This window comes from Elaeis guineensis, chromosome 1, assembly GCF_000442705.2.
Source record: "Elaeis guineensis isolate ETL-2024a chromosome 1, EG11, whole genome shotgun sequence".
In the NCBI taxonomy this organism is placed as follows: Eukaryota; Viridiplantae; Streptophyta; class Magnoliopsida; order Arecales; family Arecaceae; genus Elaeis; species Elaeis guineensis.
In genome coordinates this window covers 77,558,533-77,584,619 of record NC_025993.2, presented here as the reverse complement: position 1 = coordinate 77,584,619, position 26,087 = coordinate 77,558,533, and positions in this window count along the sequence as shown.

The following is a 26,087-nucleotide window of genomic DNA, read 5'->3' as shown; positions in this document are numbered from 1 at the left end:
TCCTTAGGACTATTTAAGTTCGATAAAGAGAGGATTTATCGATTAGTCCTTAAAACTGTTCACGACCAAATGATAGGCTGTTAATAAGGACGACAGCTTCTATCAAGCATAGGTCGCTGTAGGCCATATGGGTTGGTTGTCCTCTTAACCAAAGAGTGTGGAGACACTGGTATGGCATACAGGTGAGATGTAAGGGTACATCGTCATTGAACGTGACCAACTCCAGAGCATTCTGCTGTCGAGAATGTCTCTGATGGGATATAGGTATAAGTGTCCCTTAGACTTGAGATCGCCTCAGTGACTTGCAAGCAACTCACTGTGCTTTGGTACTGGACTAACTGAATTTTTAATTCAGGGACGGAAGGCTTCTGGGCACAGTCAAGTACTTGCGAAGTCAGAGTGTGATCGAGATGGGATTGACCACTCCAAGAGTTGGAGAAGAATGAGTCGCTGTATTTCAATTTAGCAAAACCTTGGCCAGGGTAATCCATCAGATGGATTTGATATTTTGAAATACAATGTGGACAACCTGATCAGAGTTGACAGTTGAGCTCTGGGGTGTCCTATGATCATTTTGGTCAAGGGGATGAATTATATGAAAACTATATCCGCATGGGTTCTAAGGATGTTGTTCTACACATTCGACCTATCCGGACGTCGGGTACCATTGCTAGATGGTCACTTCGATTGGTATAGAAATTTGTTTCTATGCTACCGGCTTAGGTTCGGACCTATGAGGTCACACACATTAGAGTTCATGATCCGATCGGATGGTTGATCAACGATTAAGAATCGTTCTAGGGTTAGATGATCAATACGATTGATATTTAACCCAGTGCAAGTGTTGCAGGAGGATCGATTAGCAATTCGATTGCTAATTAGCTTAATTTGATTAAGCCAATGGGCTGAGATTAAGTCTAATTAAATATGATTTAATTAGATTTGGTTTGGGCTTGATTGGATCAAGTCCAATTGGTTTATTGGATAAGCCAAGTGCAAGGAAAGACTAGTCCTAGTTCAACTAGGACTTGGGTCAATCTAATTTCTAATTTGATTAGAAAATTAAATCAGATTTAAATCTAATTTAATCTGATTAAATTAGGTTCTTAATTGGGTTAAGACCTATTTTAATTGGGTTGATCTAATTTTGATTTGATTTGGTTTGGAAAACCAAATTAAAACAAGTTATGAGACAGAATCCTAGTAGGACTAGGATTCCACCTTGCACCACATAAACCTTCTCCACGCCCTCTCTCTTATTCAACGCCAATCTCCACTTATTTTGTGTGATAAAAGCCCTCTCTCAGATCTCTCCCACGTTCACAAAAGGTCTCCTCTCTTCTTTCTTACATGGAAGGTGATTTGGATCAAATCTAAAAGGAATAAGTTTGGATTTCGAATTCTATGAGATAGAGTTTTAGAAATCCAAAACTCTTTCAATTTTGCACCGAATTTATCCAAATTTTTTTTGGAATTTTCGTGGATTTTAGGGTTTACATTGTGCACCCTTTTCTGTTGATCCATCCACAAAAATATGAAGGAGGTGCTCAAGAGTTGGGCATCCCTTTACTTGCCATGTTTGGATAAGCCTTGACTAGGTGTTTGACCTAGACAAGGACTCTATCATATCTCTCTATATAAGATGAGTTTCTTTGTGAAATTTGAAAGAGAGATAGCTTTTTGAGAGGCCTTTCTTCTATCCAAAAATCGGAGAGAAATACCTTTGGGTCGTGGAGATATAAAAGATGCAAGTTTGGGTGTCTAGAGAGAAAAACGTGAAGAAGAAGAGGGTCTTCTTCTAGGGTTTTTATTTTCATATCTTTCCTCCTTCCATCTTGAGTTTCCTGAGAGCGTCTCAGATCTGAAACTCCTCCTTCTACTTTCTATCTTTGGAAGAGTCCAAATCAAGAAGAAGGAGGCACCTGATCAACCATCAAAGAAGGATCAGCGCAGTACTAGCATACTGTGCTGATTTCCTGAAGCAGGACTTCTGATCGAGATTCGTGGGCTCGTGTGGACGACTCCTAGAGGCCGGACGCGTGTGCGGCTTGCAACATCATCCTTAAGCCCGGATCAGTGAGGTTAGAGCGTCTAACTTGCAAGGTAATAGATCTGATCTATTATTTAATACATACATTAGATGTAGCTAGTATAGAAACATGTTGATATGATCAACATGTAATTTATACTATATTTATATATATTTTAATTTTTTATTTAATGCTATGTAATAATCATGTAATAGGATCTTAGATCTAGAGAATTTCTGATCTTAGAAAATAAATTTTGATTTATTTTAGTCTTCCGCTGTATGATCTTGAAAAAGTTTCAAGATCTAACCCTGAAACCCTAGATCTGGTTCCTACAATTGGTATCAGAGCCTAGGTTCTTTATTACATGATTATCTATACATGCTTAGATTATTTTTTAGATTAGATCTAATTTATAATCTGATTATTAAATCTAAAATTAAAATTTTAGATCATTCACAAACTGCAAGGTTGTCCTGCTGTAAGGTTTACCCCTTACAGTGCAAAGGTTGTCCTAGTTTGTGTAGATCTATCTTTAATCATAAATTTGTTAGATATGATCTAGATTAAATTTATGATTTATTAGATTTAAAAGATGTTTAAATCTGAAATAAAATCTCTTTGTTAATAATTTTTATGCAAAGAAATTATTTAAAGTTGAAATTGTTTCAATTACATGAACCTGTTTAGATTAGATCTAAAGTAGTTTCATGTTTATTTCACTTGCATCTTGATTATGAATCAAACATGCAATATGATTGGTAGAATCATATTGTAAAATTGTTTTACAAATATGAAAATGATTTTTTGAAAAGCCGAACCCAACCCTCAGCCCAAAACTTAATTAAGAATTAAGAAGTTGTTTGATTAGGTTCTAGGATTGTGAATTGAAGAACCTAAGACACAAGTCATAACACATTGGGTTAATGGGTTAGTGGTAATTAAATCCATTAATTGGGTTAGACCTATGGTTAGATTAAAGATGGACTTAATTAGAGAATTGACTAAATTTAATCAATTGTTGTCTTAGATTAGGTCAAGGATTCTCTAGATCAATTACAATAGTTGTAGTTGGTCAAGTCCATGTCTTTAATGAGAACCAAATGGACTTGATTCTTGGCTAAGCGGTCTAGCACGAACTGTTAGGTTGATCTAATCGAAACTAATTAAACCAGTTGGTGTCTAAGGTAAACCAGACCGGTGGTTTTTAATTGGGAGCCCGCTTACCTGGCCATTCATGGTGTCTAAGGCAAGCTTTGGCAGACCCTCCCACTGATCGAACTTACCTGGCCTCTTGGTGAAATTATGTTTTGATCGGATCACTTGACTATTCGAGCTGACCCATGTCAGCTAGGTAAATCAGTGTGACTGATTTAGATGCTCCTAGACCAGCCCTGGTCTCCCTTAAGCTGACTTGGTGAAGCAAGTGGGAGGATCATGATAAGCTGGTTCATCTGACCTCATCCTCTATATTATTTAAATCCTCTAAAATTATTAGGTCCTTAAAATGATAAAGTTATGGAGATAACTGAGTCATAGCCTCCCATTAAGGTATTTGATAATGAGTCCATGAACTCAATAATCATTGCAGACCCAAAGGCCTGGTGCTTGTTGACTAATGGAATTATCACTCATCATATGATGACTTGGAAGTGTCTCTCTAATGGTGGTTAGGTTAGCCAACCAAAGTTGGGCTTAATCATTCGTTGGTTGGATACACCAAGTATGATCATGTTAATGGTTGGACCTAACCGGATCCTTACAGTGGAGGCCAAAGCCTACTGATTAGGTTTCTGGGGCAAAATTAAAATTACTAGAAATTGTTTAGAGAAACAATTGGTTATGAACCTACCCTTAGATGTACATGGGTTGGCCAACCAAAGTTGGGCTTGTATGCAGTCTAAGTGGATTCTAGTACCCGCTAAGGAATTAGGGTAATTCCTCGAATTGAAGGTAGAGGCTACCAATTCGAATAAAATAGTGGGAGAAACCTTTTGATTAAAGTCCAAATCTTTAGGTTTAATGAATCAATTACTAATTAGGTTATGGTTCTCCTTTGTGCAAATATGGCCACTTCCCTATCACTCCGATCATTGTTGGACAATGATAAGTTGGTGGGATCCAACTTCGATAGCTGGTATCGAAAGTTGAAGATAGTCCTGGAGCATGAACGGATCCTATATGTGATATTAGATCCTGCACCTGAGGAGCCAACTGTCAATGCATGTGGAACAGTCAGAGATACTTACCAGAAGTGGCTCAGTGACCGGACCATGATGTGCTGTATCATGCTAGCTGCTATCATGAGCGACGAGTTCAGTCGCAGATTCGAGACGGCTCAGCCAAAGGACATGCTTCAAGTGTTGGAGGATACCTTTGGCACACCCGATGATGTAGAGAGGCACAAGACTAGTTGTGCCATCTTCAACGCCAAAATACGGGATGGAGTCTCTATCACTGATCATGTATTGTACATGATCGAACTGATGGAACGATTGAGCAAGCTCGGCTTTCCCTTGCATGAGCAGTTTGGGAAAGATGCAATACTGAACTCGCTGCCCAAGTCTTGTCTCCCATTCCTCACTCATTATAGAATGACAAAGCCTGAAGTAAACTACCATGGGTTAATGGGGTTGCTTCAGAACTTTGAGAAGGATCACCAACTCCTCAAGGAGTCGGTGAACTCAGTGAACTCAGTGGGAGGTTCATCTTCTGGTTCTCGCCCCTTTGAGAAAGGAAAGAAGAACAAGAAGAAGAAAGTCAAGAAGGTGCAAGTTCAGGCTGGGACATCTGTGCAGAGCCAGACCAAAAAGATCAAGCCTGATAAGAGTCTATTCTACTGGCAAGCACCCTAGATTAGATAGTGTGTTAAATATCTACTTATGGCATTGGAGGCTAGGTCATATAAATAAGAACAGAATAAACAGGTTGACTCAAGAGGGAATCCTCAAAGTCAGTGATTGTGAATCACTTCCAACCTGTGAGTTCTGTCTTCTTGGTAAAATGACCAAGTCACCTTTTACTGAAAAAGGTGAGAGAGCTACTGAGCTCTTGGGCCTAGTACATACTGATGTATGTGGGCCCATGAGCACCAGTGCTAGAGGTGGATATTTCTACTTCATAGCTTTCACGGATGACCTATACCTATATGGATATGTCTATCTGATGAAACATAAGTCGGATTCATTTGAAATGTTCAAACGATTCTGAAGTGAAGTAGAAAAATAAACTGGAAAGAGTATTAAAACTCTTCGATTTGATCGAGGAGGAGAATACCTTTCTAGTGAGTTTCTCACATATCTAAGAGAGAATGAGATTCTCTCCCAATGGACTCCTCCAGGAACACCACAGCATAATGGTGTGTTTGAAAGGAGGAATCGGACTCTGTTAGACATGGTCCGATCCATGATGGATTTTTTTTGCTAGCTTGCTGATATCCTTCTGGGGATATACACTCGAATCGGCCTGTTATCTGTTAAATAGGATTTCAAGTAAGTCTGTAATTAAGACTCCATATGAGATATGGATAGGGCGTAAGCCAGTACTTTCACACCTTAGGGTCTGGGGGTGCCCGGCATATGTCAAACGATTAGTCACAGACAAACTTGGACCTAGGTCTGACAAATGCTCATTCATAGGGTACCCCAAAGAGATAAAAGGATATTTTTTCTACCATGCTGATGAACAAAAGGTGTTCGTCAGCCTTAAGGCAATCTTTTTAGAAAAGGAGTTCCTTGGTGAAGGAACCGTTGCCTCTAAGGTTGAACTTGATGAAGTTCAACAGGTAGAAGGACCGACACCAATAGCTGAACCTGAGTCGGATATGATTAGATCAGATCCGGAGCCCAATATACCTGCACCATTAAGGTGATCCGGTAGAGTACCGCATCAGCCGGACAGATACTACGGTTTCTTGATCCGGGATGGTGATCCCATTAAACTTGATGAGAATAATAAGGATCCGATCACCTATATGGATGCTATGCAGAGACCTGATTTCGAGAAATGGTTTGAAGCCATGAAATCCGAAATGGAGTCCATGAAGGTCAACGATGTATGGACATTGGTTGACCCACCTGAAGGGGTTAAACCCATTGGGTGTAAATGGGTCTTCAAAAGGAAGAGGGGCGCAGACGGAAAGGTGGAGACCTATAAAGCCCGTCTGGTTGCCAAGGGGTATCGTCAACGTTATGGTATTGACTATGACGAGACGTTTTCTCCTGTGGCAATGCTCAAATCTATTCGGATAATACTTGCAATAGCTGCCCATCTGGATTATGAGATCTGGCAGATGGATGTAAAGACAGCTTTCCTGAATGGAGAGCTGACTGAAGAGGTGTATATGATACAACCTGAAGGGTTTACATCCACAGATGAGTCCAAGGTGTGCAAGCTTCAGAGATCCATTTATGGATTGATGCAAGCTTCTCGGAGTTGGAACATGCGTTTTGATAAGGTGATCAAAACGTATGGCTTCATTAAGAATGGAGAAGAGCCCTGCATCTATAAATGGGCAAATGGTCCAGTTGTGGTATTCCTTGTCTTGTACGTGGATGACATTCTCTTAATCGGGAATGACATCCCCGCACTACAAGGAATAAAAGTTTGGTTGTCATCACAGTTCTCCATGAAGGACTTGGGTGAAGCATCCTACATCCTAGGGATGAAGATCTATAGGGATAGATCTAAAAGGATGCTTGGGTTATCCCAGTCCATGTACAGAGACACTGTGCTGAAGAGGTTCAGCATGGAGAATTCCAAGAAGGGCTATCTACCGATAGGCCAAGGAATTTCTCTCTCTAAGAAGGATTGTCCGACAACTCCTGAAGAGAGAGAGCGTATGAGTAGAGTCCCATATGCTTCAGCCGTGGGATCTATCATGTACGCCATGACATGTACAAGACCAGATGTGGCATACTCACTAGGAGTAGTGAGTAGATACCAATCTGATCCTGGAGAAGATCACTGGAAAGTGGCTAAAGCCATCCTTAAGTATTTGAGAAATACTAAGGACCAATGGTTGGTTTATGGCGAGTCAGATCTGAAACTTGTGGGGTTCACAGACTCCAGCTTCCAATCTGACCATGATGACAGCAGGAGTGTGTCGGGTTATATCTTTACTCTGAATGGTGGAGCCATCTGCTGGAAGAGTTCCAAGCAGCATACTGTGGCGGACTCTGTTTGTGAAGCGGAGTACATCGCAGCATCGGATGCCGCGAAGGAAGCTGTGTGGCTGAGAAAATTCATCAATGAGCTTGGAGTAGCATCCTCCTTTGATGGTCCAGTCCTGCTCTACTGCGACAGCACTGGTACCATAGCTCAGGTGAAGGAACCAAAGCACATCAGCGGATGAAGCACATCTTGCACCGCTTCCACCTGGTCTGAGAGATCGTGGATCGAGGTGACGTCAACCTTCAGAAGATCGACTGAAAGGAGAACCTAGCCGACCCCTTCACTAGAGCCCTGGCAATAAAGGAGTTCGACAACCACAAGTCAAAGATGGGTATTAGATACTGTGCCGAGTGGCTTTAGGACAAGTGGGAGTTGTTGGGAAATGTGTCCCAAAAAGCCAATCGTCAAGCTGTTGACGGTTGAGCAACCAAGTATTGTAATTGATTTGTTAATAAATAAAATATATTTGGCATTTTCATCATAAGCTTTCATCTTCTAATGAACTCCGTTGTTATGATGAAGTCCTTAGGACTATTTAAGTTCGATAAAGAGAGGATTTATCGATTAGTCCTTAAAACTGTTCACGACCAAATGATAGGCTGTTAATAAGGACGACAGCTTCTATCAAGCATAGGTCGCTGTAGGCCATATGGGTTGGTTGTCCTCTTAACCAAAGAGTGTGGAGACACTGGTATGGCATACAGGTGAGATGTAAGGGTACATCGTCATTGAACGTGACCAACTCCAGAGCATTCTGCTGTCGAGAATGTCTCTGATGGGATATAGGTATAAGTGTCCCTTAGACTTGAGATCGCCTCAGTGACTTGCAAGCAACTCACTGTGCTTTGGTACTGGACTAACTGAATTTCTAATTCAGGGACGGAAGGCTTCTGGGCACAGTCAAGTACTTGCGAAGTCAGAGTGTGATCGAGATGGGATTGACCACTCCAAGAGTTGGAGAAGAATGAGTCGCTGTATTTCAATTTAGCAAAACCTTGGCCAGGGTAATCCATCAGATGGATTTGATATTTTGAAATACAATGTGGACAACCTGATCAAAGTTGACAGTTGAGCTCTGGGGTGTCCTATGATCATTTTGGTCAAGGGGATGAATTATATGAAAACTATATCCGCATGGGTTCTAAGGATGTTGTTCTACACATTCGACCTATCCGGACGTCGGGTACCATTGCTAGATGGTCACTTCGATTGGTATAGAAATTTGTTTCTATGCTACCGGCTTAGGTTCGGACCTATGAGGTCACACACATTAGAGTTCATGATCCGATCGGATGGTTGATCAACGATTAAGAATCGTTCTAGGGTTAGATGATCAATACGATTGATATTTAACCCAGTGCAAGTGTTGCAGGAGGATCGATTAGCAATTCGATTGCTAATTAGCTTAATTTGATTAAGCCAATGGGTTGAGATTAAGTCTAATTAAATATGATTTAATTAGATTTGGTTTGGGCTTGATTGGATCAAGTCCAATTGGTTTATTGGATAAGCCAAGTGCAAGGAAAGACTAGTCCTAGTTCAACTAGGACTTGGGTCAATCTAATTTCTAATTTGATTAGAAAATTAAATCAGATTTAAATCTAATTTAATCTGATTAAATTAGGTTCTTAATTGGGTTAAGACCTATTTTAATTGGGTTGATCTAATTTTGATTTGATTTGGTTTGGAAAACCAAATTAAAACAAGTTATGAGACAGAATCCTAGTAGGACTAGGATTCCACCTTGCACCACATAAACCTTCTCCACGCCCTCTCTCTTATTCAACGCCAATCTCCACTTATTTTGTGCGACAAAAGCCCTCTCTCAGATCTCTCCCACGTTCACAAAAGGTCTCCTCTCTTCTTTCTTACATGGAAGGTGATTTGGATCAAATCTAAAAGGAATAAGTTTGGATTTCGAATTCTATGAGATAGAGTTTTAGAAATCCAAAACTCTTTCAATTTTGCACCGAATTTATCCAAATTTTTTTTGGAATTTTCGTGGCTTTTAGGGTTTACATTGTGCACCCTTTTCTGTTGATCCATCCACGAAAATATGAAGGAGGTGCTCAAGAGTTGGGCATCCCTTTACTTGCCATGTTTGGATAAGCCTTGACTAGGTGTTTGACCTAGACAAGGACTCTATCATATCTCTCTATATAAGATGAGTTGCTTCGTGAAATTTGAAGGAGAGATAGTTTTTTGAGAGGCCTTTCTGCTATCCAAAAATCAGAGAGAAATACCTTTGGGTCGTGGAGATATAAAAGATGCAAGTTTGGATGTCTAGAGAGAAAAACGTGAAGAAGAAGAGGGTCTTCTTCTAGGGTTTTTATTTTCATATCTTTCCTCCTTCCATCTTGAGTTTCCTGAGAGCGTCTCAGATCTGAAACTCCTCCTTCTACTTTCTATCTTTGGAAGAGTCCAAATCAAGAAGAAGGAGGCACCTGATCAACCATCAAAGAAGGATCAGTGCAGTACTAGCATACTGTGCTGATTTCCTGAAGCAGGACTTCTGATCGAGATTCGTGGGCTCGTGTGGACGACTCCTAGAGGCCGGACACGTGTGCGGCTTGCAACATCATCCTTAAGCCCGGATCAGCGAGGTTAGAGCATCTAACTTGCAAGGTAATAGATCTGATCTATTATTTAATACATACATTAGATGTAGCTAGTATAGAAACATGTTGATATGATCAACATGTAATTCATACTATATTTATATATATTTTAATTTTTGATTTAATGCTATGTAATAATCATGTAATAGGATCTTAGATCTAGGGATTTTCTGATCTTAGAAAATAAATTTTGATTTATTTTAGTCTTCCGCTGTATGATCTTGAAAAAGTTTCAAGATCTAACCCTGAAACCCTAGATCTGGTTCCTACACCAAATCCTTGATCTTAAACTCCCGACATAAGGATGCCTTCAGATCCTGTACAACCTTCCTACTCTTGCATGCTATAAGCATGTCATCCACATACAAGAGTAGGAACACCCTAGAACCATCCTCAAGAGACTGAACATAAACACAGGGATCAAACTCACACCTGGAAGTCCAATGCTGTGCACATAGTAGTCGAACCGCTTGTACCATTGCCTCGGCGACTGCTTCAGCCCGTACAGCGACTTCTGCAATAAACAAACCTTTCCCTCTGATCCAGGATACCTGAAATTGGGTGGCTGCTCCATGTAAATCCTCTTTTCTAAATGCCCATGGAGGAATGCCGTCTTGACATCTATCTGCTCCAGCTCTAAATCCTGAGCTGCTATAATGCTCAGCAGCACTCTGATGGAAGTATGTCTGATGACGGGAGAGAAAACCTCACTGAAGTCGATGCCTTCCTTCTGGGAGTATCCCTTGGACAGTAACCTCGCCTTGAATCTGATACCTCCCTGCTCTGAAGGCCCTTCCTTGCGACTATAGACCCATTTGCAGCCAATGGGCCTCTTTCCCTGTGGCAACTGCACCAATGACCACGTCTGGTTCTGGTGGAGAGACTGCATCTCCTCGAACATCGCCTGGACCCACCGCTCTCTGTCCTGGCTCTCAATAGCCTCCTGATACATATATGGGTCTCCATTCACTATCACCAGGGCATATGATAGCGTCTCCTCGAAGCCATATCGGTCCGATTGCCTGATGGTCCTCTTGGGCTTGTGTAGGGCAACACCGATATCAGTCCTCGGTCCAGCTCACTCCTGCTGGATCTCTCCACCTCGATCATCTGTCTGAGTTCTCTCTACCTGTGGAGACACCTTAGGTAGGTGCTCCATCTGAATGTCATGTCCTCCCATAGTACCTGCAAGAGGCAAAATCAAAGAGGTAAGCTGTCCAGCAGCGTCCTGCTGGACCTCCTCCTACTCCTGCTGCTCCTCCATGCCTGCTTGCCTCCATAGGACTGACTCCTCATCAAAAGTCACATCCCGACTAATGATGACCTTTTTTTTCAAGGGATCCCACAGCCTGTATCCCTTGACTCCTCACGGATACCCTAGAAATACCGTCTTGTGTGATCTGGCATCTAGCTTGCCCCGCTCACCAGCTCCAATGTGCACATAGGTCGTGCACCCAAATACCCATAGATGGCCCAGCCCAACTGTCCTCCCAGACCACACCTCCTCTGGAAGCCTGCCATCTAATCTGGTGTGAGGTGACCAATTAACCAAGTAACCTGCTGCGTCAACTGTGTCAACCCAGAATACCTTTGGAAGCCCTGCCTGCAGCCTCATGCATCGTGCCTTTTCTAGAAGTATTCTGTTCATCCTCTCGGCCACCCCATTCTGCTGTGGAGTCCCCTTAACTGAGAAGTGTCTCCTGATCCCACACTCCTCACAGTAGTCCTGGAACTCTCTGCTGGTATACTCCCCGCCATTGTCTGACCTCAGACACTTCACGCTCCTCCCCTGCTCCTTCTCCACCTCAGCTCTCCAGATCTTGAACTTGGTGAAGACCTCTGACTTCTCTCTCATGAAGTAAATCCAGAGTTTTCTTGAGAAATCATCAATCAGGGTCATGAAGTATCTAGCCCCATTCCTAGCTAAAACTGGGGCTGGTCCCCACACATCCGTGTGTACTAACTCCAGAGGGGCTGCACTACGGGCTGTACTGATGTTGAGCTGAACTCTCCTCTGCTTTTCCATCTGGCAAGGCTCATAGATCTCCCCTATAGCACTATCCTCCAGATCAGAAATGAGTCCTCTCCTGCTCAACTCCCTCAGCCCCTTGTCACCCATGTGGCCTAGGCGGTAGTGCCACATCCTGTAAGTCCCCTGCTAGTCTGTGCTGTAGCTGCTGCATCAGACTCTCCAGTCACCACAGATCCCTCCATGTGATAGAGGTTATTGTCCAACCTCCTGCCTCTCATCACTACCATAGCTCCATTGGAGATGTTCAGTACTCCGCTTCTAGTCCTACTGCTGAAGCTGTATCCACTGCGCTCCAAGTAGCCTAGTGACACCAGATTCTTTTCTAGCTCCAGGATATGCTTTACATTTGTCAATGTCCTCACAATCCCATCAAACATCCTCACCCTAACTGTCCCTATCCCAGCCACCTTGCAAGGATGATTGTCGCCTAGAGTCACTGATCCCTCATCTGTCTTGGTGTATGTCGCAAACCAAGACCTGTGTGGTGTGTAGTGATGTGAGCACGCAGAGTCTAGTGTCCACTCCTCTGTGTAATGCCTGTGACCATCTGATACCACAAGTAGATCATCCTCCACCTGCTGCCCAGCAACTGCACTCACTGATTCTGAGCCACTTCTTTCTCCCTTCTTGCTCTTCCATAGTGGACATTCTCGCTTGAAGTGCCCGAACTCGTTGTACTTGAAGCATTTCATCTCTTTCTTTCCCTTCCTGGACTTGGACCACCCCTTGGACTTGCTTCTGCCTCTGCCTGTCCTCTTTCTTACTACCAAACCTTCCTGGGGAGCCCTATCTCTGGTCAACATTTTCCTTTGCTCATTAGACCTCAGCACCGAGACCATGTCCTTATATTCTAGAGTCTCCTTGCCGTAGAGTAGTGTAGTCACCAAAGAGTCATATGATCCTGGCAGCGAATACAAAAGTAACAGGAACTTATCCTCCTCATCCATCTTCACTCCGATATTCATCAACTCTGTGCACAACTGGTCGAACCTCTGAATGTAGCCAATCACATCAGATCCCTCCTGCATCCGAAGACTGTACAACCTCTTCTTCAGCATTAGCTTGTTGCACATATTCTTCCCCATATACATGGTGTGCAACATTGACCAAAGGCCCTTCAGGGTCTTTTCTTCTAGCACCGAATATAATGCCACATCTGCCAAATATCCTCTGATCACCGAGCATGCTTTCTTCTCCAACGATGCCCACTGTCTATCTGTCATTCCCTCAGGCTTCTCATCCAAAGCCTGATCCAGATCTGCTTGCACCAGAAGATCCTCCACCTGGATTTTCCACATGAAAAAATTTCCCTTGCCATCAAACTTCTCAAAATCAACCTTCATATTACTGCCTATGACTGGATCCAAGCCAAACAAGCAATATAAAATCAAGAAGTGTAGAATATACCTTGATGGTACCTTGCTGAAAATTTTCAGCACTTGGGATCTTCAACTTCTCATGCTTGGAACCGCTTCCTCACCACTGTGGCTCTGATACCAACTATTGGAGCATGATCCCGGCTCCTCCCATGGACCTTGGGTGTAGCAGAACCAACAACAAACAGATCTAGAGACTTCTGGACACGATCTAAGGATCTTGACGAAATCAGCCTGGTTGCTATCTTCTTCGTCAGCCTTTTGTTCCAGATGAAGAACACCTTTGAAAACACCTCTAAAAAATCCAAGATCTGGTACCCAACTAGATCATGCCGGGAATGAGATTCTCTAATTTGTAGATCTTGAATCAGGATATTCTAGATAGAGAAGAAGGTAGATGGAGACAGACCTCACAGATCTGTCCTGCTGCAGCCTTTCCTATAGATCTGTTGATGGAGATCTCATCCGTGCCTCAAACGACCTCAGATCAACTCCAGATCTAAGAGAAACTTGTATCAACCTCTTCTTAAGGGATTTCAGGTCCTGAACTTGATGTTTGGATGGCTGCAAGAGAGGGAGAGAAGAAAATGGCCGGTGCCTCCTTTGCTTTTCTTTCCTTTTTGGGCCTGGCGGCAAGAAACCCTAGGGTTTCTTGCTCCTAGGGCATGGAGAAGAGCTGGAGAGAGAGGGAGAAGAGAAAGAGAGACTTGGGAGAAATGGTTTCTTGTATTCTCTTGGCTTGATCAAATCTATACAAGTACATGTATATATAAACACAGGGTCAAGTGACCCAAACCCAAAACTCCCTTGACCAACTCTATGGAAGATTAGGTTAACCCAAGCCCATGTACACCCATGAGTCGACCTAATCTCACCTATCCTGGGCCCAGACCTGGCCCATAAAGAGTTGGTCTCTTGAGGCCCACATAACCTAGACCTCAAGAACCCAAAAGGCCCACAGCCTTTCAACCTAGGGCCCAACTAGCCCTAGAGCCTCCATGAAACCCTCATGAATGATGGACCTTGGACTTAGCCTTGGTCCCCTAGGCCTTGGGCACACCACCTGGATCACAACAATACTAGTGTCTCCACACTCATTGGTTAAGAGGACAACCAACCTATATGGCACACAATGACCTATGCTTGATAAACGTTGTCGTCCTTGATAACAACGTATCATTTGGTCGCGAACAGATTTAAGGACTAAACAATAAATCCTCCTTTGTCGAATCTAAATAGTCCTAAGGACTTCACCACAACATAGGAGTTCATTAGAAGATGAAATATTTTGTCATGAAAAATACTGAAATAATTTTTATTAATTCATAATTCATGTACATATACAAAAATGAGCACAACCGTCAACAGGCTGACGATTGAGTTTGGGACACTATTTTCAACAGTAAATACAATTCACATCTTAAGGTCTAGAAGATAAGCAGACAATCATATAGGTATATCTGAAGATCAAAAAGATCCACTATCTGAACCACCTCATGAGCAATTGACTAATCAGATCACATCTGAAGAGCCTAAATCAACAGAGGTTGACAAGCCACCTAAGCCACTCATAGAACCCATCTTAGGGTTCAAGCGAGCCGAGACATCATCCACCAATTTTGTAGCTTCTTTTCCTAATAGACTTAAGTCCAAACTGTTAGAAAATGTATCCCAAAGCCAATCATTAGATGATTGTACTCATCTTGTAAATTATATATAAATTTTTATTAATAAAAATTATTTGATATTTTTATTACAAATTATCCATCTTTGAACTTTTGTGTTGCAATGAAGTCCTTAGGAATATAATTAATCGACAAAGGAGGATTTACCGTTAAGTCCTTAAAAATATTCACGATCAAATGATATGCTATTAATAAAATGATAGCATTATCGAGTATAGGTCGTTGCGTGCCATATGAGTTGGTTGTCCTCTTAACCAAAGAGTGTGGAGATACTGTTATGGCATGCAGATGAAATATAAGAGTACATTTGCATCGAATGTGACCATGTGTCGAGCACTTTGATGTCAAGAGTAGCTCGTGAAGGGTATGGGTATGAGTGTCCCTCTGACCTAAGACCACCATAATGACTTATAAGCAACTCACTGTACTTTAGTATCAGATCATCTAAGTTTCTAACTCAGTGATGGAAGGCTACTGGATGCAGTCAAGACTTATCAAGTCAGTGTGTGAGTCAAGATGAAATTGACCCCTCTAAATTAGTAGGAGATATGCATCAGTGTATTTCAATTTAGTAAAATTTTAGTCAAGATAATCCATAAGATGGATTTGAAAGGTTGAGATACAATGTGGATTAGGGTTGACAGTTAAATCCTAAGTCATCTTGAGCATTTAGATCAAAAGGATGAATTATACGGTAACCATACGTCAGTAGGTTCTAGAAGGTTGCTTTGCAATACTTTGATCTATCCGGTTGTTGGATCATCATTACTAGATAGTTACATTGATTGGTATAGAAAATTATTCCTATGCTACCAACTTAGATTCGAACCTATGGGATCATACGCATTAGAACATTTGGTCAGATCAGATAGCTGAAGAGTCCAATTGGATTTTGACTCTGGTGAAGAGTCCTACTCGAACCAGGACTTTGGAGAAAGTCCCACTGGGACTGAGACTCTACTATTTTTAAAAAATTAATTAGTAACTAGATTACTAATTAACTCAATTTGATTGAAAAAAGAGCTTTGGATCATGTCTAATTGAATTAGATTTAGTTCAACTCTGATTAGTTTTGATATGATCGAACCCGATTACAAAAAAAATTTGATCCTGATTTGATCAGGGTTTTGACTTGACTAATTCTTAATTGGGTTAAGAATTTGATGAGATATTTAGGTTTCTAATTGGATTAGATTTATTTCTATTAGTGGTTTCAATCCAAATTTAATTTGGACTAGAATTGAATTAGAAATGAAGAATCCAAGTCAAACTAGGATTCTATCCTTATCTCCTGTGCCACTCCTGAACCTATGCCAATTTCTCCATGCCTAATTGGATTTGGGTTGTGATTTTTGGTGCCATGATAGAGGGTCTAATAAGAGTAGGTGGCAATAGCTGATGAGTCATAATATTATCTCTTGCCTAATTTGAATGCGATCCGAATTAGAGATAAGAGGTAAACTAGGAAATAGATTTTTTATATATAGAATATTGTTGGCATCATATTAATTTTCTTCTTATTTTTCTTAGAGAATCCTTTGGCATGTGAGACTCTAAAATCCTTCTCCATATCTTAATAACTTTTTTGGAATTTTTTGGGATGCCGAAAGGAGGTTTTGGCATTGACTCTTGGTGCCCTTCTTTGCAAAACCCTAATTCCTAGTCTATAAAAAGGGGATCCTCTCTCGTGGACGTCCTATGATCAATTTGTTGGGAATAGTGTCCCAAAGTCAATCATCAGCCTGTTGACGGTTGTGCTCATTTGTACATGAATTATGAATTAATAAAAATTATTTTGGTATTTTTCATCACAAAATGTTTCATCTTCTAATGAACTCCTATGTTGTGGTGAAGTCTTTAGGACTATTTAGACTCGACAAAGGAGGATTTGTCATTTAGTCCTTAAATCTGTTCGCGATCAAATGATATGTTGTTACTAAGGATGACAACGTTTATCAAGCATAGGTCATTGTATGCCATATAGGTTGGTTGTCCTCTTAACCAATGAGTGTGAAGACACTGGTATGGCATACAGGTGAGATATAAGGGTACATCTACACTGAACGTGACCAACTTCAGAGCTATTTCAACTGTCAAAATTTACTCCGATGGAATATGGATATAAATATCCCTCCGATCTGAGACCGCCATGGTGACTTGCAAGTAACTCACTGCACTTAGGCACTGGACTACCTGAATTTTTAATTCAGTGACGGAAGGCTGCTGGGTGTAGTCAAGTACTTGACTTATCAGTGCGTGTGTCAAGATGGAATTGACCACTCCAGTTTAGGAGCTATGTATAGTCATGTTTTAATTTAGCAAAATCTTGGCCAGGGTAGTCCTTGTGAGGAGTCACAGAACTGTTTGAGTTGAGCACGATTCGGATGTTCTGATCAGGGTTGACAGTTTAACCCTGAGTCATCCTAAACACAGGGGTCAAAAGGATGAATTATATAGTAACCATATTCATGTAGGTTCTGAGTGTTGCGATTGTGACTCTTCGACCTATCCGGACGTCGGGTACCATTACTAGATGGTCACTTCGATTAGTACAAGAATTAGTTCCTGTGCTACCCGCTTAGGTTCGAACCTGCGGGGTCACACACATTAGAGGTTCCTATCTAATCTGATGGCTGGGGTAGAATCCTACATGTTTAGGACTCAATAATCGAGAATCAGGATTCTCTGATCATGAGTTCTACACATTATGGGTACCGGGGTCAAGAGTCCCACTGGTTGGAACTTTTCGATCAGGATTACATATCGATGAATTTTGATGTCCGATTGCTCATCGGATTTGTATAAAGTATTTATGAGAGATTTTATTAGTGATTTGATTACTAATTAATTTAATTTGATTGAGTAATTATTTTTGGATCAAGTCCAATTGAATTGGATTCAGTTGGGTTTGACCCGATTAGGTTAAGAGTTGACCTAATCGTCGAGATGGTTTGGTCCCTGATTTGATCAAGGATTGGGCTTAGTCAATTCCTGATTTGATTAGTATTTTATTGAGCCTAATTAAGCCTAATTAAGTTGGGTTTAAATTAGTCTAATTGGACCTAACTTACTTGGTTCAATTAGGTTGGTTTAAATAATTAAACCACCTTGACCCAATCTCCATGCGCCACCTCACTTCCATTGCACCCATTTGAATTCATGAGAAGGAACTTCTCATGAATTTTTTCCTCACGCCAAGCCCTCTCCATGACCAACTTTAATGTGCCATATGAATGGATAAGAATGATTGGTTGGCCATTCAAATTCAAAATAAAGTTTGAATTTGAATGGACAATCAATCTTTGCACCTTATCTCTTTTTTTACGCTCCATTTATTACATGAGAAAAGGTTTCTCATGAAATCACTCCATGCACAATTTAAGCTATGCCTCATGCCTTTAGAGGATAAGGGATGAGTCGGTGTCCATTTGAATTCAAATTTGATTTGAATTCAAATGTGTAATTACTCATCTTTATCCTTTCTTTTGGATAAGACGTTTGACGTTGTTATAAAAGGAGGAGAAGATTGGGGCATGAAAGAAGAAGATTTTTTGAAGAAAAATTTTGGGGCGTGAGGAAGTCTTGTGCATGAGAAGGAAGTCCATATCCTTTCAAGAGAAAAAGGAAGAAAAGAAAGAAAAGTGGGTGCAAGGTTTTCGGTGAGTTTCCTAGAGTTTTAGCCTGGGGTTCGGAAAGTGAGAAAGTGAGCTACGAATGTCGTGAGCCCACAAAATCTTAGAGAGATCTTCAACATCCTCTCAAGCACGTCTGTTGATGATCCAAAGCATCCAAAGAATCGACAGACATCGATCGAAGGAGTTCGATCAGCATCAGCTGTCAAAAGGGCTCTACAACGAGCTAGCACTCATGATGAGTCGATCAGATCGAAAACTTCATGTGGATGATTTGCAGAGGCCAGACATGCTGTGTAGCTACATCGCGATGATCAGACTCTCCTAACGATGATCAGATTGCAGCGATCTACTATCCGCACAAAGGTATTGTGTTCTGAACACATTACAGTAAAGTGTTTACTGTTCGAATTTGAATTTCAAATTTAAATGAATGCATGCGATATATCATATTTAGATCCTAGTGTAGGATAAATTTATATTAATTAATTAGATTAATTAATATTTTTCTACTGTAAAATCATAATTTTGAAAAAGTTTTAAAATTACCATTTTACCTCTGCACTGAATTTTCCCATAAATAATATCAGAGCGGGTTCTTAGATATGATATATATATATATATTTGTATGCGTAGATTAAGTTGTAATCTAAAAGTTTAAATTTAAAATTTAAAATTTAAAATTTGAATTTTGAAAGTTATTCGAAATTCAAAATTCAAAAATTTGAAATTCAAAATTTGAAATTTGAATTTTGAAATTTGAAATTTGAAATTCAAAATTCAAAATTTTGAAATTCAAAATTTGAAATTTAAAATTTGGTTAAAATTTCAAATTTGAAATTCAAAATTTAAAATTCAAAATTTGAAATTCAAAATTTGAAATTTGAAATTTGTTTGAAATTTGAAATTCAAAATTTGAAATTTAAAATTTGAAATTTAAAATTTAAAATTTTGAAATTGGTATATTTAGATATACTTGATCCAAGTAGCAAGTAATCGAATTGGGTTGGTTCCATGGCCGTCCGGTCATAGGAGAAAAGCAAGGTTTAAAGGCCCTCTCCTCCCATTCGATGGGGTCTCCTATGGCGGTAGGGGTGCCGCTGCAATTATATCCCATACAGATGAAGTAGCGAAAGGAATTAATTGTAAAGGTTCAATTATGAAATTTATCATGAATGTGTTAGATTAGATCTAAAGGAATATTCATGATTTATTTTGATTGAGTTATTTTCTGTTATGTAATTAGCAATAGGATTGCTATTTATGAAATGTGCTGATCTATTTGTGAAATGAGTCAACATATTTGGTGAACAGAAAATAAAACCTTTCAAATTTAAAAATTATTTTCGAAATATCAAACCCTGATCCATCAGTCCAAATACTTAATTAAAAGAATTAAGTGTTGTCTAGTAGGTCTAGAATTATGAATTAAGACCTTAGACAATTGCATAAACTTGTGGGTCAATGGGTTAGATGGATTAGGTCCATAATTGGGTTAGACCTAAGGTTAGATTAGGTTAAGGATACTCTAGACTCAACTTCAATAGTTGTAGTTGAATGGGTCCATGTCTTTAACTAGACCAAGATGGACTTAATTCATGGCTATGCGGTGGAACCCTATTTACTAAGTTGATCAAATTAGAACTAATGAATCGGTTGGTGTCTAAGGTAAGTTTGGTAGTTTGACCAGTGATTTTTAAGCGGGAGCTACTCGCAGTGATTCGATCTCTGACGAGTTAATGGCTTATCCCCACCACTGATCTCACTTACCTAGCCAACCTGGTGAATTAGATTTTGATTAGATCACTTGGTGATTAGGGCTCACCCATGTCATTAGGTAAATCAGTTTGACTGATTTAGGTGCTCCTAATGCCAGCTTTAATTAAATTTTTTTTTAATCTGACTTGGTGAAGTCAGTGGGAGGATTGAAATTGACTGGATATTTTCTTCTCATCTATCCTTTAATAAAATCCTCAAAAATTATTAGGTCCCTAAAAATGATTAAGTTATATTGATAACTAAGTCATAGCCTCCCATTAAGTGAGTGATAATGAGTCCATTAGTTTAATAATCATTGGAGGCCCAAAGACCTAGTGCCTATTGACTAATGGAATTATCATTCATAATATGATAATTTGATTTGAGTCTTTCTGATGGTGGTCAGGTTGGCCGGCCAAAGTTGGGCCTGATCATTTATTGGCCCGATTCACCAAATCAAATCATGTTAATGGTTGGACCTAACCAGATCTTTTCAGTGGAGGCCAAAGCCTACTGATTAGGTTTTGGGGCAAAATCAATTACAAGAAGTTGTTTAGAGAAACAACTGGTTATGAACCTACGCATAGATGCACATGGGTTGACCAACCAAAGTTGGGCTCGTGTGTAGTCTATGTGGATTCTAGTACCCATTAAGAAATTAAAGTAATTCCTCGAATTGGAGGTTGAGACTACCAGTTCGTAAAAATACTGAGAGAAACTTTAGACTAAAGTTCAAGTCTTTAGTATTAATAATTTATGTACTAATATAGGTCTGATTTTTCTTTCTGCAGCTATGGCCACTATCCTATCGCTCCGGTCATTATTAGATAATGACAAGCTCATGGGACCTAATTTCGATAGCTGGTATCAAAAATTAAAAATCATCCTTGAGCATGAGCAGATCCTTTATGTAGTAACAGATCCGACATCTGAGGAGCCAGCCCTGAATGCTAGAGGGACGGTCCGAGATACTTACCAGAAGTGGCTCAATGACCGCACCACCATCCGGTGCATAATGCTGACAGCAATGAATGATGAGTTCAGCCGCAGGTTCGAGAACACCCAGCCACATGAGATGCTTCAAATGTTGAACGACTCTTTTAGCACGCCTGACGACGTTGAAAGGCACAAAACTAGTTGTGCCATTTTCAATACTCAGATGAGGGATGGAGCCTCAGTCACTGATCATGTACTGTACATGATCGAAATGATTGAGCGTCTAAGTAAACTGGGCTTTCCCCTGCACGAGCAGCTCGGTAAGGATGCGATCCTTAATTCTCTGCCCAAGTCCTACCTTCCCTTCCTTACTCATTTTCGAATGACAAAGCCTACAGTGAACTACCACGGCTTGTTGGGGTTGCTGCAGAACTTTAAGAAGGACCACCAGCTCCATAAGGCATCGATAAATATTGTGGGAGGATCTTCTTCTAGTCGTCGACCCTTTAAGAAAGGGAAGAAGAACAAGAAGAAGAAGAATAAGAAGGTGCAGCCACATGCTGGGATGTCTGCACAGGGTCAGACCAAGAAGCGCAAGCCCGACCAGAGCCAGGCGGAGTGCTTCTTTTGCAAGAAGCAGGGGCACTGGAAGAGGAACTGTCCTCTATACATTGCCTCCCTGGACCCGAACAGGCCGAAGAAGAAGCAAGGTACTTATATGATAACACCTTGCAACTTTTTCATTTGTGATACTACTGCCTGGGTATTGGATACCGAAAGCCCTTATCATATTTGCAATTCGATGCAAGGTCTGCAGGTCAGTAAGAGATTTGATGAAGGCGAGAGATTCCTGAACGTTGGAGATGGAAGCAAAGTTCCAGTTCTAGCATTAGGAATCATGAACCTTGTAATCAATTCTCGAAACGTAATTCTGAGTGAATGTCACTATTGTCCAAGCTTTTTATTAAATATTATTTCTGTAGGCCTTTTAGTCATGAATGGTTATCAATTTTTAATAAAAAGAAATGTTTGTAATATCATTTTGAATGGTGTTACAATGTTTGTTGGATAATTTAATAATAAAATTTACTTTCTATCACAACCTGTTAATGTGGTTCAAACCTTCGGTAAATACCCTAGAATAGATAATGTGTCAGAAATCTACCTTTGGTACTATAGGCTAGGTCATATCAATAAGAACAGGATAAATAGATTGGCTCAAGAAGGAATTCTTGAAGTAGGTGATTGTGAATCACTTCCAACCTGTGAGTCCTGTCTTCTTGGTAAAATGACCAAATCACCTTTTACTGGAAAAGATGAGTGAGCCAGTGAACTCTTGGGTCTGGTACATTCTGATGTATGTGGACCCATGAGCTCAAGTGCAAGAGGTGGATATTTCTATTTCATAACCTTCACAGACGACCTATCGAGGTATGGGTATGTCTATTTAATGAAGCATAAATTGGAGTCGTTTGAAATGTTCAAACTATTCCGAAATGAGGTAAAAAAATAAACTGGAAAGTATATTAAAACTCTTCAATCTGATCGAGGAGGTGAATACCTTTTCAATGATTTTCTGACATATCTTGGGGAGAATGGGATTCTCTCTCAGTGGACTCCTGTAACACCACAACATAATGGTGTATCTGAAAGGAGTAATCGGATCTTGTTAGATATATTTCGATCCATGATGGGGTTTGCTGGTCTACCGATCTCCCTCTGGGGATATGCGCTCGAATCGACTTGTTACCTTCTAAATAGAGTTCCGAGTAAGTTTGTAACCAAAATGCCATATGAGATATGGATAGGACGTAAGCCAGTACTCTCGCACCTTAGGGTTTGGGGGTGTCCGGCTTATGTTAAATGTTTAATTACAGACAAGCTTGGACCTAGGTCTGACAAGTGTAATTTTATAGGGTACCCAAAAGAGACCAAAGGGTATTACTTCTACCTAGCTGATGAGCAAAATGTGTTTGTCAGTCTTAAGGCAATCTTTTTGGAAAAGGAGTTCCTTGATGAAGGGACTGTTGCCTCTAAGGTCGAACTTGATGAAGTTCGACAGGTGAAAAAACTGACACAAGTTGCTGAACCTGAACCAAATTTGGTTAGATCAGATCCGGAGCCCATTGTTCAAGCACCCTTAAGGCAATCTAGTAGAGTACCACGTCAATCGGACAGATACTATGGTTTCTTGGTCCGGGACGATGATCCTATCGAACTTGATGAAAATAATGAGGATTCGATCACCTACATGGATGCAATGCAGAGACCCGACTCTGAGAAATGGCTAGAGGCCATGAAATCCAAAATGGAGTCCATGAAGGTCAACGATGTGTGGACATTGGTTGACCCATCCGAAGGAGTAAAACCCATAGGGTGTAAGTGGGTCTTCAAGAGGAAGAGAGGTGCAGACGGAAAGGTGAAAACCTATAAAGCTCGTCTGGTTGCCAAGAGATATCGTCAACGTTATGGTATAGACTATGACGAGATGTTTTCTCCTGTAGCAATACTCAAATCCATTCGAATTATGCTTGCGATAGCAGTCCATCTGGACTATGAAATCTGGTAGATGGATGTGAAGACAGCTCTCCTAAATAGAGAGCTGGATGAAGAGGTGTATATGATGCAATCTGAAGGATTCACATCCACAGATGAGTCTAAGGTGTGCAGGCTACAGAGGTCCATTTATGGACTTAAGCAGGCATCACGGAGTTGGAACATACATTTTGATAAGACGATCAAGACGTATGGCTTCATTAAGAACAGAGAAGAGCCCTGCATTTATAAGTAGGCTAATGGTCCAGTAGTAGTATTTCTTGTATTGTATGTGGATAACATCTCTTAATCAGGAATGATATCCCTGCATTACAGGGAATAAAGATTTGGCTGTTGTCACAGTTCTCCATGAAGGATCTGGGAGAAGCTTCCTACATCCTAGGGATGAGGATCTATAGGGATAGATCTAAAAGGTTGCTTGGTTTATCCCAGTCTACGTACATAGATACTATGCTGAAGAGGTTCAGCATGAAGAATTTCAGGAAAGACTATCTTCCGATAGGCTATGGAATTTCTCTCTCGAAGAGGGATTGTCCAACAACACCTCCAGAGAGAGAGCGCATGGATAGGATTCCATATGCTTCAGCAGTGGGATCTATCATGTATGCCATGATATGTACACGACCAGATGTGGCATACTCTCTAGAGGTAGTGAGTAGATACCAATCTGATCCAGGAGAGAATCACTAGAAGGCTGTTAAAACCATCTTGAAGTATTTAAACAATACTAAGGACCAGTGGCTTGTTTATGGTGAATCAGACTTAAGACTTATAGGGTTTACAGACTCTAGTTTCCAGTCTGATCATGATGACAGCAAAAGTATGTCGGGATTTATTTTTACCCTTAATAGTGGGGCTATCTGCTGGAAAAATTCTAAGCAGCACACAGTGGCTGAATCAGTTTGCGAGGCAGAGTATGTCGCCGTATCAGATGTTGCCAAAGAAGTGGTGTGGCTGAGAAAATTCATCACCGAGCTCGGAGTAGCACTCTCCCTTGTTGGTCCAATTCTGCTCTACTGTGACAGCTCTGGAGCCATTGCTCAGGCGAAAGAACTAAAGGCACACCAGCGGACGAAGTATATTCTGCGCTGCTACCATCTCATCCGAAAAATTATGGATCGAGGTGACATCGATCTTCAGAAGATCGACGGGAAGGAGAACCTGGCTGACCCATTCTCTAAAGCCATTGTGGTGAAGAAGTTCGACAACTACAAGTCGAAGATGGGTATTAGATACTGCACTGATTGGCTTTAGACCAAGTGGGAGATTATTGGAAATAGTGTCCCAAAGCCAATCGTCAGGCTGTTAACGATTGTGCTCATTTGTACATGAATTATGAATTAATAAAAATTATTTTGGTATTTTTCATCACAAAATGTTTCATCTTCTAATGAACTCCTATGTTGTGGTGAAGTCCTTAGGACTATTTGGACTCGACAAAGGAGGATTTGTCGTTTAGTCCTTAAATCTGTTCGCGACCAAATGATACATTGTTACTAAGGATGACAACATTTATCAAGCATAGGTCGTTGTATGCCATATAGGTTGGTTGTCCTCTTAACCAATGAGTGTGGAGACACTGGTATGGCATACAGGTGAGATGTAAGGGTACATCTGCACTGAACGTGATCAACTCCGGAGCTATTTCTGCTGTCAAGATTTGCTCCGATGAAATATGGGTATAAGTATCCCTCCGACCTGAGATCGCCACGATGACTTGCAAGCAACTCACTACACTTAGGACTGGACTACCTAAATTTTTAATTCACTGACGGAAGGCTGCTGGGTGTAGTCAAGTACTTGACTTGTCGGTGCATGTGTCAAGATGGGATTAACCACTCCAGTTTATGAGCTGTGTACAGTCGTGTTTCAATTTAGCAAAACCTTGGCCAGGATAGTCCTTGTGAGGAGTCACAGGACTGTTTGAGTTGAGCATGATTCGGATGATCTGATCAGGGTTGACAGTTTAACCTTGAGTTGTCCTAAACACAGGTGTCAAAAGGATGAATTATACAGTAACCATATTCACGTAGGTTCTGAGTATTGCGATTGCGACTCTTCGACCTATCCAGACGTCGGGTACCATTGCTAGATGGTCACTTCGATTAGTACAGGAATTGGTTCCTGTGCTACCAGCTTAGGTTCGAATCTGTGGGGTCACACACATTAGAGGTTCCTATCTGATCTGATGGCTGGTGTAAAATCCAACATGTTTGGGACTTAGTGATCGAGAATCAGGATTCTTTGATCACGAGTTCCACACATTATGGGTACCGGGGTCAAGAGTCCCAC